The following is a 16,179-nucleotide window of genomic DNA, read 5'->3' on the forward strand; positions in this document are numbered from 1 at the left end:
ACTGTGAGACCATATAGCCTAACTCCTCCTCTCTGCAGGAATCCCAGTGAAAGCTATTCTAATTGATGCCTGCTTGGTGTTCCCATTAACACTGTAAGGATTTGCAGGCTGAGCCCAAGAGCAGGGGGCTTAAGCGCATCAGTTCAGAATTGTTACATCCCCACAAAGAATCCAAGTCCAACTCCTCATGGATTACATTGACTCTTATCTAGCACCAACTTGGCTTGATTGTTAGTAGGTCAAGCTAAGGGCGCAGTTTGTGTAGAGGTAGCATGATGTGATCAACCTTTAGTGCTTTGAACTCAACTCCCTTTACTGGTTACTTGCACCAGACAAAGACAAACAATGAAGGGGAGACTGAATTTCTCTGCTTTCCTGAATTTCCTCTCTTGCAACCAAGTTCATTTTTCCATGTCCGACACTCTGGAATACCAGTAAATGGATCTTCTGTGTAATATCTGTCAGTTATGGGCAGAGAGTTGTATCTTCCCTTCGCCAATGAGGAACTTTTCCTAGTATGTCTACTCTGTGGAAAAGAAGGATTTGGCGGGGGGGGGGCTGTTAGCCATCTTCTGTACTTGAGGGTGTCATAAAGAAGAGGCTTCTTTATTCTGTCCAGCAACAGAGGCAGGACAAGAAGTAATAGGTGGAAGCTTGTTAAAGAGAGGCCCAATCAAGAAGTAAGGATAAATTGTCTGACAGTGAGAACAATTAAGAGTAGCTTGCCTCCTGGTGTGGTGGGTGCGGCATCAACAAAGGTTTTCAAAAAGAGACAGGACAACCTTTTGACTGGCTCCTTCCTTGAGCACAGGGTTGGACTAGAAGACCTGTGAGGTCCCTTCCAGCCCTAGGAGTCCATGAATGTAGTAGATGGTCCCAGAGTACCTCTGATTTTCAGCTCCCATTGTCCAATGTGCCTCTTCTGATTTTTAATTCAAGTCTAAGAGCAGCAACTTGGTCCACACTTCCTTGCCCTTCCTGAGCCAGATCTTCTGTCTCTTCTCCAAGGGTAAGGCGACGTTGGGGTACTTGAGTTGGGGGTTCCCCAGACCAGAACATTCTCTCTGCTGATTCAGATTTGGTTTGCAATCAATGACTGAGTCCACTTTCAGAAACCTTCTCATCAAGTTTGGTATCCCTCATCCTTCTTCCCTGGCATCTCATTTGCCTTCTCCTAAGTGAAGGACTTTGCATTTGCCTCTCCCTTTTAAATTCCATTTGGGGTTTTTTTCAGCCCATTTTGGTAAACCATCAAGATGTGTTTGAATTGTATATCTGGGTCTGAGATGTACATTAAGAAATAATGAGAGGAAAAAGTGCAAACGAAATCTTAAAGAAACATCTATAGCAGTGGTTCTCAACCTTCCCAATACTGCGACCCTTTAATACAGTTCCTGATGTTGTGGTGACCCTCAACCATAAAATTGGTGTCTCGGTTCCTAAGACCATCGAAAATATGTGTTTTCTGATGGTCTTAAGCAACCCCTGTGAAAGGGTCGTTTGACCCACAAAGGGGTCCCGATCCACAGGTTGAGAACCACTGCTCTATATTGTAATTGTTATCAGCTTAAGTCCTAGTTGCTAAAAACTACATTTTTCCATTGGATTTTACATATCAACCTCTATTTATTGGGAAATAACCGATATTGTGCAGGAAGTTGGATATTTTTAAAACGATACCAAAACAGGTTTGTTTACAGTTGGTATAAATGTTGCATCACAACATCACATTTTATTAATTAACTGCATTAATGACAATAAACTTTTCTTATATTATAAATTTTTATAATGTTTACAAAATAATATAATTTTATTTGTATAAAAATACATTAAATAAATATGTATTCATAAATCACAGGATCTTTCTAATTTCCTGAATGGTTTTGATTTCCATGGCTTGCTTTTTTGTCTTATTTATATTAATGTATATAAAATATCAAATACAATTATAAATAAAAAATAGAAATAGATTACAAGGACTAATTATTATTCATAGTTCCCCAGGTTTATGAGGGACATTGAAATTAATTGTCTTAATTTATCAGTTTAATCATCAGGAAGCAGTTTGTTAACACTTAGCTGAACTCAACGGCTGATATCACCAGCATTCCCACTCTCTAGTAAGGAAGTGTGATGATATCTGGAAACATGATATGGCACCAAGCTAGCAAGCAGGTCTTAAGTTCAAGTCCTGATTCACCTGAAAGCCAGCCATGTGACCTTAGATGGGTCTTTTCTCAGCCCAACCCACCTTATAAGGTGGTTGTTGTGAAGGGAAATGGGAGGAGGAAGATGTGTTGGACACATTCACTGCCTTGAGCTATTTATAAAAATAATAAAGACAGGATAGCAAATAAAAATAAATAAATAAATGGTGGACAGGGGGGAAGATGTTGCATAGGGAAGGATCAGATAAGGTGTGGGAGCCCACAGCGTCATCACTGGTGGATAAGGACCCTCACAATGGACCCTCCCTCACTTTTCAGGCTTTCAGAAGAGCTGGTGGGAGATTTGCACTTTCAGACTTGAAAGATTCTCTTGATACTGTACCCTTCCAATAAAGTAGAGTTAGCTCATCTTGACATGTTCCCCATCTGGCCTCCCAGGAAGAAGATTTAGAAGATTGATAAACATTCTGCTTCACAAGTCTAGGCTTTCTGGTAATTGCCCTGTTTTGTTTCGTTTTTTGAAGAATTTTATGCATACTCTCTTTTTGTTGTTGTTCAAATTAAATGTAATCTCTTCTAAAATGTTCCCTTTAATAGATAGATTTGGTCATATTTTGTCAATACATTTTTTAAACATATGATTAACCAAGTTTGCTGAACCTTTTCCACTTTTGACATTTGTGGCATCCCTTGTTCTCCCAAGTGACGGGATTTGCAAGTTCGATAATGGCAGAAGAAAGATTCAAAGGTGAAAAGAACATATTGGATAAGAAATCAAAGTTTCTGTTTTAAAACTCATGAATGTTTTCATTCTAGTTCCTTCCCTTTCTGGAGAAGATTGATTTTTTCAATATCTCCCAGTTTAAACTCTATATGGACAAAAACGGAGACATAGCAGCAGATCTGAATATCACTGGCTGGGTGCTTCTTCCCAAGGAGGATCTCATCGAAGATCAACTGGGGAGTTTTGAAAGAGAGAGACTTGTGATCAACCAAGATCGCCTTTCAGGGCTAAAGTTGCTCAACAAGGTGGGGAAAATATTGGCTTTTTTTCAATGTTCTCCAAAGCCCCAGGAACCATTTCAAGCGGACTAAGCCCAGCCCCCAAGGTGGACGACCTTCCCTGAGAATCGAATGTGGGCAGTAGAACCCTTCCAGTCTCTGAGAGGGCTTGGGAGGCTTCAGTACTATTGACCGAGGTCTCCTTCGTCCTCAGCTGATTCAGCATGTCCAACATTTTGTTTTGTTTTGCTCTGTTTTACTTTTCTTTTCTTTATTTGTATTTATTCCTTGAGGATTAAATGTGGGAGGTGCTGTAAAACACATAGATTCTTCTGAGACTGCTTGGGTGGCTTCAATACTATTGAGCAATGTGGTTTTTCTACATAATTTGGAACACTTTTTAAAGCTGATTTAAATATGTCCAACTTTGGATGATCACCTCCTAGAAGCTAGGTAGTTTTAATCTCATTTCTCTACCCTGACACTCATATAAAATTGAAGAAAATATACAAACAAAGAAAGAAGAGTGCCTTTAAGATGGCAATCCTAATTTAAAGGAATTTTTCCTTTGTATCTTAACTGGGAAATCATTTTGGGCTACTATCAATGGGAAGAAACTTAGGAATATTTTATGTAGCCCAGAAAAATCTTTCCAGATCTCCTGGTCAGAGGTTTCTTTCTTCATCACAGTTTATACTAGTTTACTAAATCTAATAGAATAAAAAATTCTTTTACAATTAATTTTCTTCTAAAATTTAACATGTATAGTTTATAATCTTTGAAAGTCATAGATATATAAAAATGGAGGAATGAATATCAAATCAGCCATTAGGAACAACCAACCAGTTGTTACTTAACACTTAAAGTTTTTCTCAATTCCATTCCTCCAGATTTTATTAAGTAGAAAAATACTTTAATGTAACATGCCAGGAGCAAAAGAGAAGAATTAAATGAAGAATCTCCCACAATCATTTGGAATGGGTCAGAGATTTCCTATTTATCTAAGTAAATTCCACAGGCTACTTGGCTAGTGTCCATGTCTACCTCTATTTTCCATGAATAATGAGCCCTAAAACTTTTTTTTTTGGCATTCTTATTTTTTCCATTTAGTCCCTGCCTGAGTCCAGGTGTGTGGAAAATTGTCATCCTGGATTTGTCAAGAGGGCTCGAGAAGGAGAGCCAGTTTGCTGCTACGACTGCATTCCTTGTCCAGAGGGGACCTTCTCCACTCAGGAAGGTGGGTCACACTGGAGGAAAGGCAAACTTTGTTAAAGTGGATTTATCCAGAGCATTTTGAGGAAAGTGCAAATTAAAAAATGCATTGAAACTCAACTCTTTTTTGTTTATTCAAAATGCTCTAGAAATCCTCCAATTTCATATACCTTAGCTATAAAACTACTAGAAAATTATATTATTGGTTTTTTTTCCCTGCGGAATGGTTAGGCAACACATCTTGGGAATGTTCCTGGAATCAGGTGTTGTCCAAAGAAGTTATTTCTTTAAATGTAAAAAAACCAGAATATTAAAGAAATATTGCTTTTTTTGTTCTCTCAGATACAGAAAAATGCACTAAATGTCCAGATGATAAGTATCCAAATGAGGCCAGAGTCCAATGTATCCCCAAAGTTGTAACCTTCCTGTCTTATGAAGAACATCTGGGCATCATCCTGGTCTCTTTTGCCCTGCTCTTGTTCCTAACTACAGTCCTTGTTTTAATTATCTTCATTAAATATGGAGAAACTCCCATTGTCAAAGCCAACAACCGGGACCTCTCCTTCATCCTCCTGGTCTCCCTCCTGCTTTGCTTCTTGTCTCCTTCTCTCTTCATTGGTCAACCAAGGAAAGCCACCTGCCTTCTCCGACAAACGGTTTTCAGCATCATCTTCTCAGTTGCCGTTTCTTCTCTCTTGGCCAAAACCATCACGGTGGTGCTGGCTTTCCTGGCCACAAAACCAGGAAACCGAGTGAAGAGATGGTTAGGGAAGAGCTTGGCCAACTCCATCATCCTTTCTTCTTCTGCTGTCCAAATTACCATCTGCTCCATCTGGCTGGGAGTTTCTCCCCCCTTCCCTGACTCTGACCTCCACTCCCAGCCTGGAGAGATCATCCTGCAATGCAACGAAGGGGCTGTTGTCATGTTCTACGTCACCCTCAGCTACATGGGCTTCCTGGCTGCCATCTGCTTCACGGTGGCTTTCCTGGCCAGGAATCTGCCTGGGGCCTTTAACGAAGCCAAGCTGATCACCTTCAGCATGCTGGTCTTCTGCAGTGTCTGGGTGACTTTTGTGCCCACCTACCTGAGCACCAAAGGGAAATATATGGTGGCTGTTCAGGTCTTCTCCATCCTGGCCTCCAGTGCTGGTCTGCTGAGCTGCATCTTCATCCCCAAGTGCTACATTATCCTTCTAAGGCCAGACCTGAACACAAAGGAGCATCTTACAGCCAGAAAAATGTAAAAACATAAGACATAACACCATAATATTAAAAGAAATGTAAAATTTCCTATTATTTGAAAGAACACATTAATTATTTCCACTTAAATAGTATGCAGGAGTCAAAGAAAATCATATCAACATCTTTGGAAATGGGAAATGGTTGAATGAGTGTAATTCTTGTAACTCCCTTCCCTTCCAGCTCAATAAATCTTGAAAGTCATTCAGAGGTTTCTTTCTTCTCCACTGACTTTGCTTGTCAGAAGGTCACAAAAGGCGATCACATGACCCAGGGACTCTGCAACCAGCATAAGTACATGCCAGTTACCAAGCATCAAGACTTCGGATCATGTGACCATGGGGATGCTGCAATGGTCATAAGAGAGAAAAATGGTCATAAATCGCTTTTCTCAGTCCATTATAACTTCCAGTGGTCAATAGAGAAACGGTTGTAAGTTAAAGACTCCTTTTACCATTGCTAGGAGTTGGTCCTAGATGATTTGGGCCTAGGGCTGCTTTGGGGGCCATAAACTCCTGAGCTGCCTCTGACCTCCCACCTGGGGATGGCTGCCTGGAGCCCTCCAGCACCATAAGCCCAGGGGACTCCACCACCCTCCCAGCTCCAGAGCCACAGAGGTCAGGCAGGGAGTCTGGTGCAAGAACAGCAGCCCTCACTGACCCCTCCTGGTGCCCAACTGAAGAAACAGTCTCTCTCCTCTGGCCATCTGTGGGGCAAGGGCCCTGCATGCCCCTCAAGCATTCCCCCTCCCCTCCCCTCTCCCCTCCCCTGGAGTCTCAGCTGGTGCCAAACGCAGAAACCATCCATGCAGAGCTCCGTGAGAAGAATCGCTCCCTCCAGTCCCAGCCAAGTCTCAGTGATGCAGCCAGAGCAGCTGTTTCCTCCACCATGAAGTCCTGGAGGAAGGGAGATTTATTGCAGACTGGCCTGGCATTCATCAATGGTCCAGGGACTTCAGAACCTGCCACCCAGGACTTGAGTTTGCGTCCGAGAGTCTTGACGGTGCCACAGGAACAAGATCTCTGCGACTCAGTCTCTGTAAGAGGCCCGTTTCTCAACTGTCTCCGTATTTTCCTCTCTCCCCATCACTATTGGGATCTTCTGACCTGCTCAGACTCCTTTGGAGCCCTCCCCCCCTTCCCAGTTCATGGCCATGCATGTCCCGGTCTATGGCTCTCAATTCCATCACTCAGTCGGGGGGGGAGGGGAGGGGAGGAAGCCCTGCAGTTTTTCCACGTTATCCTCAGCACCAGAAGGAGCTTCCACACACCCCCATCTCTCCCACCCCAGAACAGGTCTCTCCCAGTGGCCAGCATGCACTCGCATGCATGCTCGCTCGCTCGCACGCACGCACGCACGCACACACACACACACTGTCTCTGTCTCTGACCCAGTGAGAGTTGTGTATTCTGGGGGATGGTTCAGAGCTCTGGGGCCATGAGATGTGCCTGAATTGAACCTGGTGTTCAGCTTGATCCCCGCAGGAAGAAATGGGCCCTCCTTGAGGTTGGAGTCTGCTGGTATCCAGAAAATCTTTTCCTGAATTAAAAGGAAATTTAAAAAGTAATACATTGTTTAGCACATCCTGCCAATTCCAGGATTGGCATTCAGGCAATAGAGCTGGGATAATGGGAGAGAGACAGAAATGAACCTTTGTGGATGGAGGGAGTCAGAGATTTCCCTCAATGTCTGGACAAAGCTTGATAGAGACTTGCAGAGGATCCACTGGGGACTTTGAGGCTCTTTCTCCTGCTTGGAGCCTCACAGATGTTTTTGGATGCTGGTTTCCAGAATTCCCAGTTAGGCCAGGCCTCAGGATACTGGGGATGCTCAGCACAGCCGAAAGGCTGGGTGTTTATAAAGCCAAATGGCTTCAGCTCTCTCTCCTGCCAAGCATTGGGAGAAATGATGGACACTGCTTGTTTTAAAGAGTCTTTTTCCAAGTCCTATTTATGGATGTCTGTCCTGCCTGAACAGCCACCAGCAGCCTTCCCATGTGCACCTTCCAAATGCATGGACTCCAGCTCCCATAATCCTCAGCCACAGCTATGCAGTCAGCAGAGACAATTAGCAGATGCCAAAGATGGAGCTTTAGAGAAGGTTGTTCTTGGCCTCAGTGGTTACAACCAGATAGAAAGAGAGAAGGAGATGGCCCTGGAAAGGTACGATGTCATTCCTGGCCCAGTGAGGTTCTTAGCATCTGGAATCTGGGAAGGTTTCGTGAGTCTGCCCAAGTCTGAAGGGTCAGGAAGGGGCTGGATTCACAGAGCATCCCATGCTTTGCTCAATGTTGGTTTCTCAGAATCAACCAGGATGGCTTCCAAACCAACATCAGGGTCTTAGAGGTAGATGTCAGTCCAATTAATTGTGTCATGTTTCACTTCTGATGGCCATAACAAATCATGGTTTCTGCATTAAGCAAGCCGGCCAATGACTGGTGGTCTCTTCAGTTGTGTTTATTGTTTTCCAAAATGGAGGTAACATGTGAGGGCTTTTTGGCCTACATCAGTGTTTGTCAAACTTTAAAATGAATGGACTTCAATCCCCAGAATTCCCCACCCAACAATGCATGGACTTCATCTCCCAGGATTCACTGGCCACTATGCTGGCCAGGAGATTCTGGGAATTAAAGTCCAATCATCTTCAAGTTCCAAATTTGAAAATTACTGGCCGACAGTCTTCCCTTCTGTCAGGAATTAAAGCCCTGAACCAAAACTTAGCTAATTCACAATTGCTTAATAAACTGGAGACGATTTTGTGGATGAATCCTAGTTTGTTTCGCTAATCCCTGGTTAGGCTTCCTCCTTTTTAGGCTGTTGTTTTATATCTCGGGTTGATTAGCAGCCTCAGCAACAAACCAGGAACAAGCAGAGAAACTGCAGATACACCTCACGTTTCCAAAATAGTTGCTTGAGGCCGACATTGATAATTCTTTGGTTTTAACTGCAATATGTATCTCAAGAGTCACTCTTTATAAAGCTGAACTGAATTCTTTTTGCTACAGAGTTTGATGTTTTTAATCTGTTTTTAGTTTATATTTTCTCTTCTTGTTCTCTCAAAGACTTTAATTTATCTTTCATTTTTTAAATATATCTTTTAAACGTTCCTTCATTTTCTCTGTCTCTTCTCCTTCTGATTCTGGGCTTCGTCTGAGCAGGATTTCCTAAAAGGTGTGTGTGTGTGTCAAATAAAGGCAGTGGTGGGTTCCTACCGGTTCGCACCGGATCGCGCGAACCGGTTGAAGATCGAACCCGGAAGTAACCGGACCCGGAAGTAACCGGGAACCGGCACCGGTCCTGTCACTCCCCCTTGCCATCCCAACGGAGCTCGCTCGCTCCCCCGCCCATCCGCACTAAGCTAGCTAGCCCAGCTAGCCGCTCATTGATTGGCTGGAGTTCAGCCAATCAGTGAGCGGGCTGGAGGCGACCCGTTTAAAAGCGGGTTGTCCTCCATTTCAAAACTCCCTTCTCTTCGCTGGAGCTGCTTCCTTCAGGTAAGCAACTAAGCGCGAGGGGGGGCGGGAGGCTAGCTTCGGCCTTCCCTCGCTGAAGCGGTGGGCTGGCGTGGGCCGTGCGGGCGGTGGGCAGCTAGCTGCGCCCGGGAAAGGCCGCTGGGCCTTTCCGGGGCGAAGCACCGGCGTCGCGTGGGACGCGCGACCGCCGGGAAGCTAGCTGCGCCCGGGAAAGGCCGCTGGGCCTTTCCGGGGCGAAGCACCGGCGTCGCGTGGGACGCGCGGCCGCCGGGAAGCTAGCTGCGCCCGGGAAAGGCCGCTGGGCCTTTCCGGGGCGAAGCACCGGCGTCGCGTGGGACGCGCGGCCGCCGGGAAGCTAGCTGCGCCCGGGAAAGGCCGCTGGGCCTTTCCGGGGCGAAGCACCGGCGTCGCGTGGGACGCGCGGCCGCCGGGAAGCTAGCTGCGCCCGGGAAAGGCCGCTGGGCCTTTCCGGGGCGAAGCACCGGCGTCGCGTGGGACGCGCGGCCGCCGGGAAGCTAGCTGCGCCCGGGAAAGGCCGCTGGGCCTTTCCGGGGCGAAGCACCGGCGTCGCGTGGGACGCGCGGCCGCCGGGAAGCTAGCTGCGCCCGGGAAAGGCCGCTGGGCCTTTCCGGGGCGAAGCACCGGCGTCGCGTGGGACGCGCGACCGCCGGGAAGCTAGCTGCGCCCGGGAAAGGCCGCTGGGCCTTTCCGGGGCGAAGCACCGGCGTCGCGTGGGACGCGCGGCCGCCGGGAAGCTAGCTGCGCCCGGGAAAGGCCGCTGGGCCTTTCCGGGGCGAAGCACCGGCGTCGCGTGGGACGCGCGGCCGCCGGGAAGCTAGCTGCGCCCGGGAAAGGCCGCTGGGCCTTTCCGGGGCGAAGCACCGGCGTCGCGTGGGACGCGCGGCCGCCGGGAAGCTAGCTGCGCCCGGGAAAGGCCGCTGGGCCTTTCCGGGGCGAAGCACCGGCGTCGCGTGGGACGCGCGACCGCCGGGAAGCTAGCTGCGCCCGGGAAAGGCCGCTGGGCCTTTCCGGGGCGAAGCACCGGCGTCGCGTGGGACGCGCGGCCGCCGGGAAGCTAGCTGCGCCCGGGAAAGGCCGCTGGGCCTTTCCGGGGCGAAGCACCGGCGTCGCGTGGGACGCGCGGCCGCCGGGAAGCTAGCTGCGCCCGGGAAAGGCCGCTGGGCCTTTCCGGGGCGAAGCACCGGCGTCGCGTGGGACGCGCGACCGCCGGGAAGCTAGCTGCGCCCGGGAAAGGCCGCTGGGCCTTTCCGGGGCGAAGCACCGGCGTCGCGTGGGACGCGCGACCGCCGAGAAGCTAGCTGCGCCCGGGAAAGGCCGCTGGGCCTTTCCGGGGCGAAGCACCGGCGTCGCGTGGGACGCGCGACCGCCGGGAAGCTAGCTGCGCCCGGGAAAGGCCGCTGGGCCTTTCCGGGGCGAAGCACCGGCGTCGCGTGGGACGCGCGACCGCCGGGAAGCTAGCTGCGCCCGGGAAAGGCCGCTGGGCCTTTCCGGGGCGAAGCACCGGCGTCGCGTGGGACGCGCGACCGCCGGGAAGCTAGCTGCGCCCGGGAAAGGCCGCTGGGCCTTTCCGGGGCGAAGCACCGGCGTCGCGTGGGACGCGCGACCGCCGGGAAGCTAGCTTAGCCCAGGAGAGGCCCCTGGGCCTTTCCGGGACAAAGCACCAGGCTGGCGTGGGCGGCAAGCCTCTGCGAGGCTAGGCCAAAAGCCCCCCACCCTCCCCTCTCCAGCCTCGCCTGGCTGGCTAAGCCCTAAGAGTCTTAAACAGTCTTACCTGTCCTCCTGCCTCTCTGCCTGTCTGCTGCCTGTTGCATCGGAGAGCTGCTGATTCTGCCTGCTGGTAAGTAACCTGGTTTTTTTTCTTTTATTTTTTTAATGTATTTTAAAATAATATTTTATTTATTGTGCATAGAATTTTTTAAAATATTTTTACTTAAAAGTATTGAGTGTAGAATATTTTTAAATGGTTTACTTCAATTTATTGTGTATGGATTCTTTTTTAAAATTGTCTCAGACTATTTTAAAAAAGATTCTATCCAAAATAAATTAAAATAAACAATTTTAAAATATTCTATACTCAATACTTTAAAATGTATTGTGTATAGAATTGTTTTAAATTGTTTTATTGTAATTTATTGTGTATTGAATGTTTTTAATGGTTTCATTTTAAATTATTGTGTGTGGAGTAGTTTGAAATGGTACAGTATAAATTATTGCTGGTGGAATAATGGTTACAGTTGGTACAATACCTTAAAATAGTTATAGTATAAATTATTGCTGGTGGAATACTTAACAATGGTTTTTAAGGATTTTTTTTATTTATAGAATATCTTTTTTAAATTATTGTTTGGGAATTTTTATGTTTTAATTGTTTATAAAATATATTTACTACAAGAAATATTATTCCTTTTTGCAAATGTTTTCTTTGTGGTGCAATATGTTGCTTAAAAGTGTTCAGACCAGGTTTATATATCTCAAAGTGGGTGCTTTTCTATGGGCAGGCCAGGTTGGTGCAAGGCAGCTTTGCCAGATTTTGTGTGTTTCTATGTGATACCTGGTTGTTTAGGTAATTGTGAGGTGGTTGCTGGTTCTGTGAGCTTCCTGGCATTGTCCTTTATAATTTCCCACAATGCCTTGATGGTTTTTATTCCAGTGGCTTTGTCTTTCCTGTCCTTAGGGTTAGGGGGGAAAAAAACACTGGTTTCATTTGCAGTCTTTGGGGGGGGGGGGACAAAAAGGAGAAAGAGGGAGGAGGTGGGGGAAAGTGGGATCCTTGCTGCTTTCTGAGCTTGGTGGTTTTTTTTACAGACATTTCACTACCAAACTAGGTAACATCATCAGTGCTAGATGGGGTTGTGGGGAAAGGAGAAGGAGGAGAAGTCGAAGGACAAAAAGGAAAAAGATAAGGAGGGAGAGGACTGTGGGGTCCTTTGGTGTTCTCTGAACCTGGTGGTTTTTAATTATTTTTAGGGAATTTTTATTTATTTATTGTTTATAGAATGTTTATTACAAGAAATGTTATTCCTTTTTGCAAATGTTTTATTTGTGATGCAATATGTTGCTTTTAAGTGTACAGGTTGGTGTATGGTATGTGTCTCAAGGTGGCTTCTTTTCTATGGGCAGGCCAGGTTGGTGCAAGGCAGCTTTGCCAGATTTTGGGTGTTTCTGTGTGATACCTGGTTGTTTAGGTAATTGTGAGGTGGTTGCTGGTTCTGTGAGCTTCCTGGCACTGTCCTTTATAATTTCCCACAATGCCTTGATGGTTTTTATTCCTGTGGCTTTGTCTTTCCTGTTCTTAGGGTTAGGGAAAAAAACTGGTTTCATCTGCAGTCTTTTGGGGGGGAATTGTTTTGTGTGTGTGTGTGTGTGTGTGTTTTCCTGGCACTGTCATAGTTTGTGTTTGTGGGTATGTAATGTCCTGCAGTTATCTACACATTAATAATGATCAAGTACTAATAATATTTCCTTATACATTTTAATGACCTTTCCTTTCATAATTGGTGTTTTCTTTCATACTTTTAGATTTCTAATTGCTGTTTCTGTTAGTTAGCAATTGATAAAACAAATTCCACGTGAAAAAGTATTCAAAGCCTTCTTGGTTTTAATTGTCAATTTATTCATTCTTGCACATTCTAATATTTATTCATTTTCATATCTTTGTTTTTTCCACTGTTGTGCAAACACAATTCCAACAGCTGTTAACATGTGTAAAATTAAATATGTATTTATTCCCTTCTGTAAGTAGCTCTTTTATTGTTTTGTGTACTTATTTTAATCTTATTTAAGTAGTAAGTGCACAAAATAATAAATTTCCTTTTTTATATTTTCTTTTTGTAGATCATTCATTGGGGCAAAAAATTCAGTGACATTGTCTTGGCCACTCCCATCCGGTCACATGACTGCCAAGCCACTCCCACCCGGTCACATGGCCGGCAAGCCACTCCCACCCGGTCACATGGCCGGCAAGCCACTCCCACCAGGTCACATGGCTGGCAAGCCACTCCCACAAAGGAGGCCACACCCACAGAGTAGGTTCCAAAAAATTTTGAAACCCACCACTGAATAAAGGGCAAAATTCAGAGCTTTGGAGGGGATGAGAAAGAGGCAAAACCTCCCAGAATTGCAGGAAAGGCTACAATGAAGAAGGTCTCTTCAGCTGGGGGCCTGGGGGATCTGGAAGGGTCACAGGGGACCCCCATCTTCCTCAGAGCCATGGAGGGTCCCCTCCTGGGTGAGGCCTTTTTCTCCAGGACAAATCCTGATCCCTCTTGGAAGACCCAGCCCTGCATGGCTTCTCCCCCACAAGAGCCTCTCCTGGAAAGACACGGAGCCCAAGCGAGGCTGGAGAAACCCCAGGGGCTGCATCCCCCCAACATTCAACCCTGAGACCCATAAACCTGGTTAGTGTCTTCCCAGGAATGCCCCAGATCCCCTCCTCCTTCCTGGCCATCCTAGGCCCTTTGTGCCATGCCCTTGAGCATTAGCTTTCAAAATGAAGTAAAAAAAAAAAATCTTCCAACTCAGCAGGCAGCTATTTCAGATCTGTGACATACTCTGGAATTAACTGGCCTCTGGGATTTTTCTCTTTAATCACAATGCCAACAAATGTCACATTTCTTTTTATCTTCAGTCACAGGTACCCTGTATTCCCTCTGGGGCCAGTTTCAACATGCAGACCCCAAATCTCCCAATTCTAGATGACCAATTTAATACAATCTCTGCCCCTGTTATTACAAATCACATGGGGATTATTTCCTTTCCATTTCTCTCCAGAGAATTGGCAAACAGCCTTTAAGTCCAAGAATGAGTTGAATTATCCAGGGATCCCTCCTGAGAGGGAGAATTATGATAAAAGTTTCATCTGTGCTCTTTGGCCGAATCTTCCAGGGGAGACTTTTGGTAGAGAAATATGGAGTTTTGGGACAGGCAGGCTCTGTGCTCTTGAATGTCCGTCTCTCTCCTTTCCAGATGAAGCTGAGTGTTTATCTGTGTTTGAATTAGGAAAGCAACTGGATCATATTCCACCTTGTGAGAGTCCTTTGAATTCTTCTATTTCTTCTTTAGAAACAGAAAAGGGATTGATTGATTCACCCCATGAATTATGGACCTCCTGCTTTTCCTTCTGATGCTGCTGGTGTCCCATCCAGTCTCTGGGAAGCCGAGGATGAAATGCCCGCTGAGTTTGAAGCACCAGGGTGGAAAACGACCACAGAGCTTTTACAGCCCAGGAGACCATCTCATCAGTATAGTCACCAGTGGAATGGAAAGATTGAATATAAAGTTGCTTTTCAATGTGGCTCCTTCTCTTCAGTTTGTTTTCCATGATTTGTAAGTTATTCAGGGTGATGGAGTTGCACTCCCTCCGTTCTAACACTCTCCTTCTTTTATGTTTTTACTTTTCATTTATTCCTATATTGGGGATTATGTCTAATTTCCTCAATGATCTTGATTTCCATGGCTTCTCTCTTTTGTCTGATTTTGTGAAAGAGACTCAAAAAGGGGTCTGAAAAAAAGCTGAAAGGGCTGCAGATTATTTTCCTCTCTCACTTCAATCCTTAATTTATCACTCGAATAATGAATTTTATTTAAAGTAGTGGTGGAACCAGTTGTAGTTTCTGTACCTCAGCCAATTTCCATATTTGTGTAACTGATCAATGCTTTTGGATCAATGTTGGCTTAAGGCTCAGTAGGCTTCTGGGGGGTTATATATTTAAAGAAATATTTGTTGTTGCTGTTGATTATAATAACCTTTTTTTTTACAGTAGGGATGTTTATGACTTTTCAAATTGCTTAGGGTTCATTTTCAACATTCAAATGATCAACAAGAATTCCCAGCTCCTGCACAATCTCACACTTGGCTACAACATCCATGACAACCATTGGAGCACTTTACGTACTTCAGATGTCTTGCTGGACATTCTAACCACTGGAGAAGCCAATGTCCCCAACTACAGCTGTGGAAGGAAGGAGAACCTCCTGGCTCTTATTGATGGAGCTAGAAGGAGCATCTCCATCCAGATGTCAACATTAGGAGGCACCTACAAAGTCCCACAGGTTTGTGTGTCTTTTTCTCCATTTGATAAAGTGAGTGGTCGGTGGTGGTCGGTGAGCAATAGATGCAATCGTGTCTTTTCCATGGAATTCAAAATCTGCTTTTTTCCATATTAGCAAAAATGAAAATATTTTACCCCGTTATATCCATGTTGAGATTAATCATAAAAAACCTGAAATGCAAGCAATACATTCCCTGGAGAAGACATTCTACCAACTATTTAACTGATCAGAAAATATTTCTGGTTGTTGGGGCCTCTATTGGCATCTTCATTTCCACATATAAATAATGTCTGCCCTGTCCACTCAGATTGAAGTTGGCAATAGTAGCATTTTATCTATCTAAAAAGTGGAATAAAAAGAACTCTAGCAATTATAGACCAAATATACTAGTAGATATTGTGGCTAAAATTATGCTATGATCCTCTAAGTTAAACTTGAGAAAAATGCATTCCTTGCAGAAGAACCAGAAGGTTTTAGGTAGAGTTAAATGCTATATAGATTTTATAATAAATAATGCATAAATTAATAATCTAATATTGGAAACAAATTTGTCAATATCTAATCTATATCAGTGAGGAAAAACACGGTTTGCTGGCTTTCTAAATATTAGTGCAGCATTTGTCATAATTAACAGAGAAATATTATATAGGAAATTGATTGCCCTCAAACTGGAGCTCAGACTGTTGGCCCTGATCCAAGTCCTTGTTTGAGAGGGAGGTTTGGGCTCAATGGAGCCATGAGAAGAAGGATCTATGCTTACCAAGGGGGAAGGGAAGGATGCATATTTGAACCCTTCTTATTCAGTATAGATATGAATGACTTACTAGGGCTAATGCAGGATCAAAAAACAGATTGTAATTAAATGTTATTTTATTTTTTGACAAAAATGGCTAAATTAGTAGACCAGCAAAATGCAGTGCATGTAGTATACAGTACTTGGATTTTAGAAAGACTTTGACAAAGTAAACCACCATCTACTTCTTGGTAAGCTAAAAATATGTGGGATAGACAGCA

Source organism: Natrix helvetica, assembly GCF_964273705.1.
Source record: "Natrix helvetica genome assembly, chromosome: 5".
In the NCBI taxonomy this organism is placed as follows: Eukaryota; Metazoa; Chordata; class Lepidosauria; order Squamata; family Natricidae; genus Natrix; species Natrix helvetica.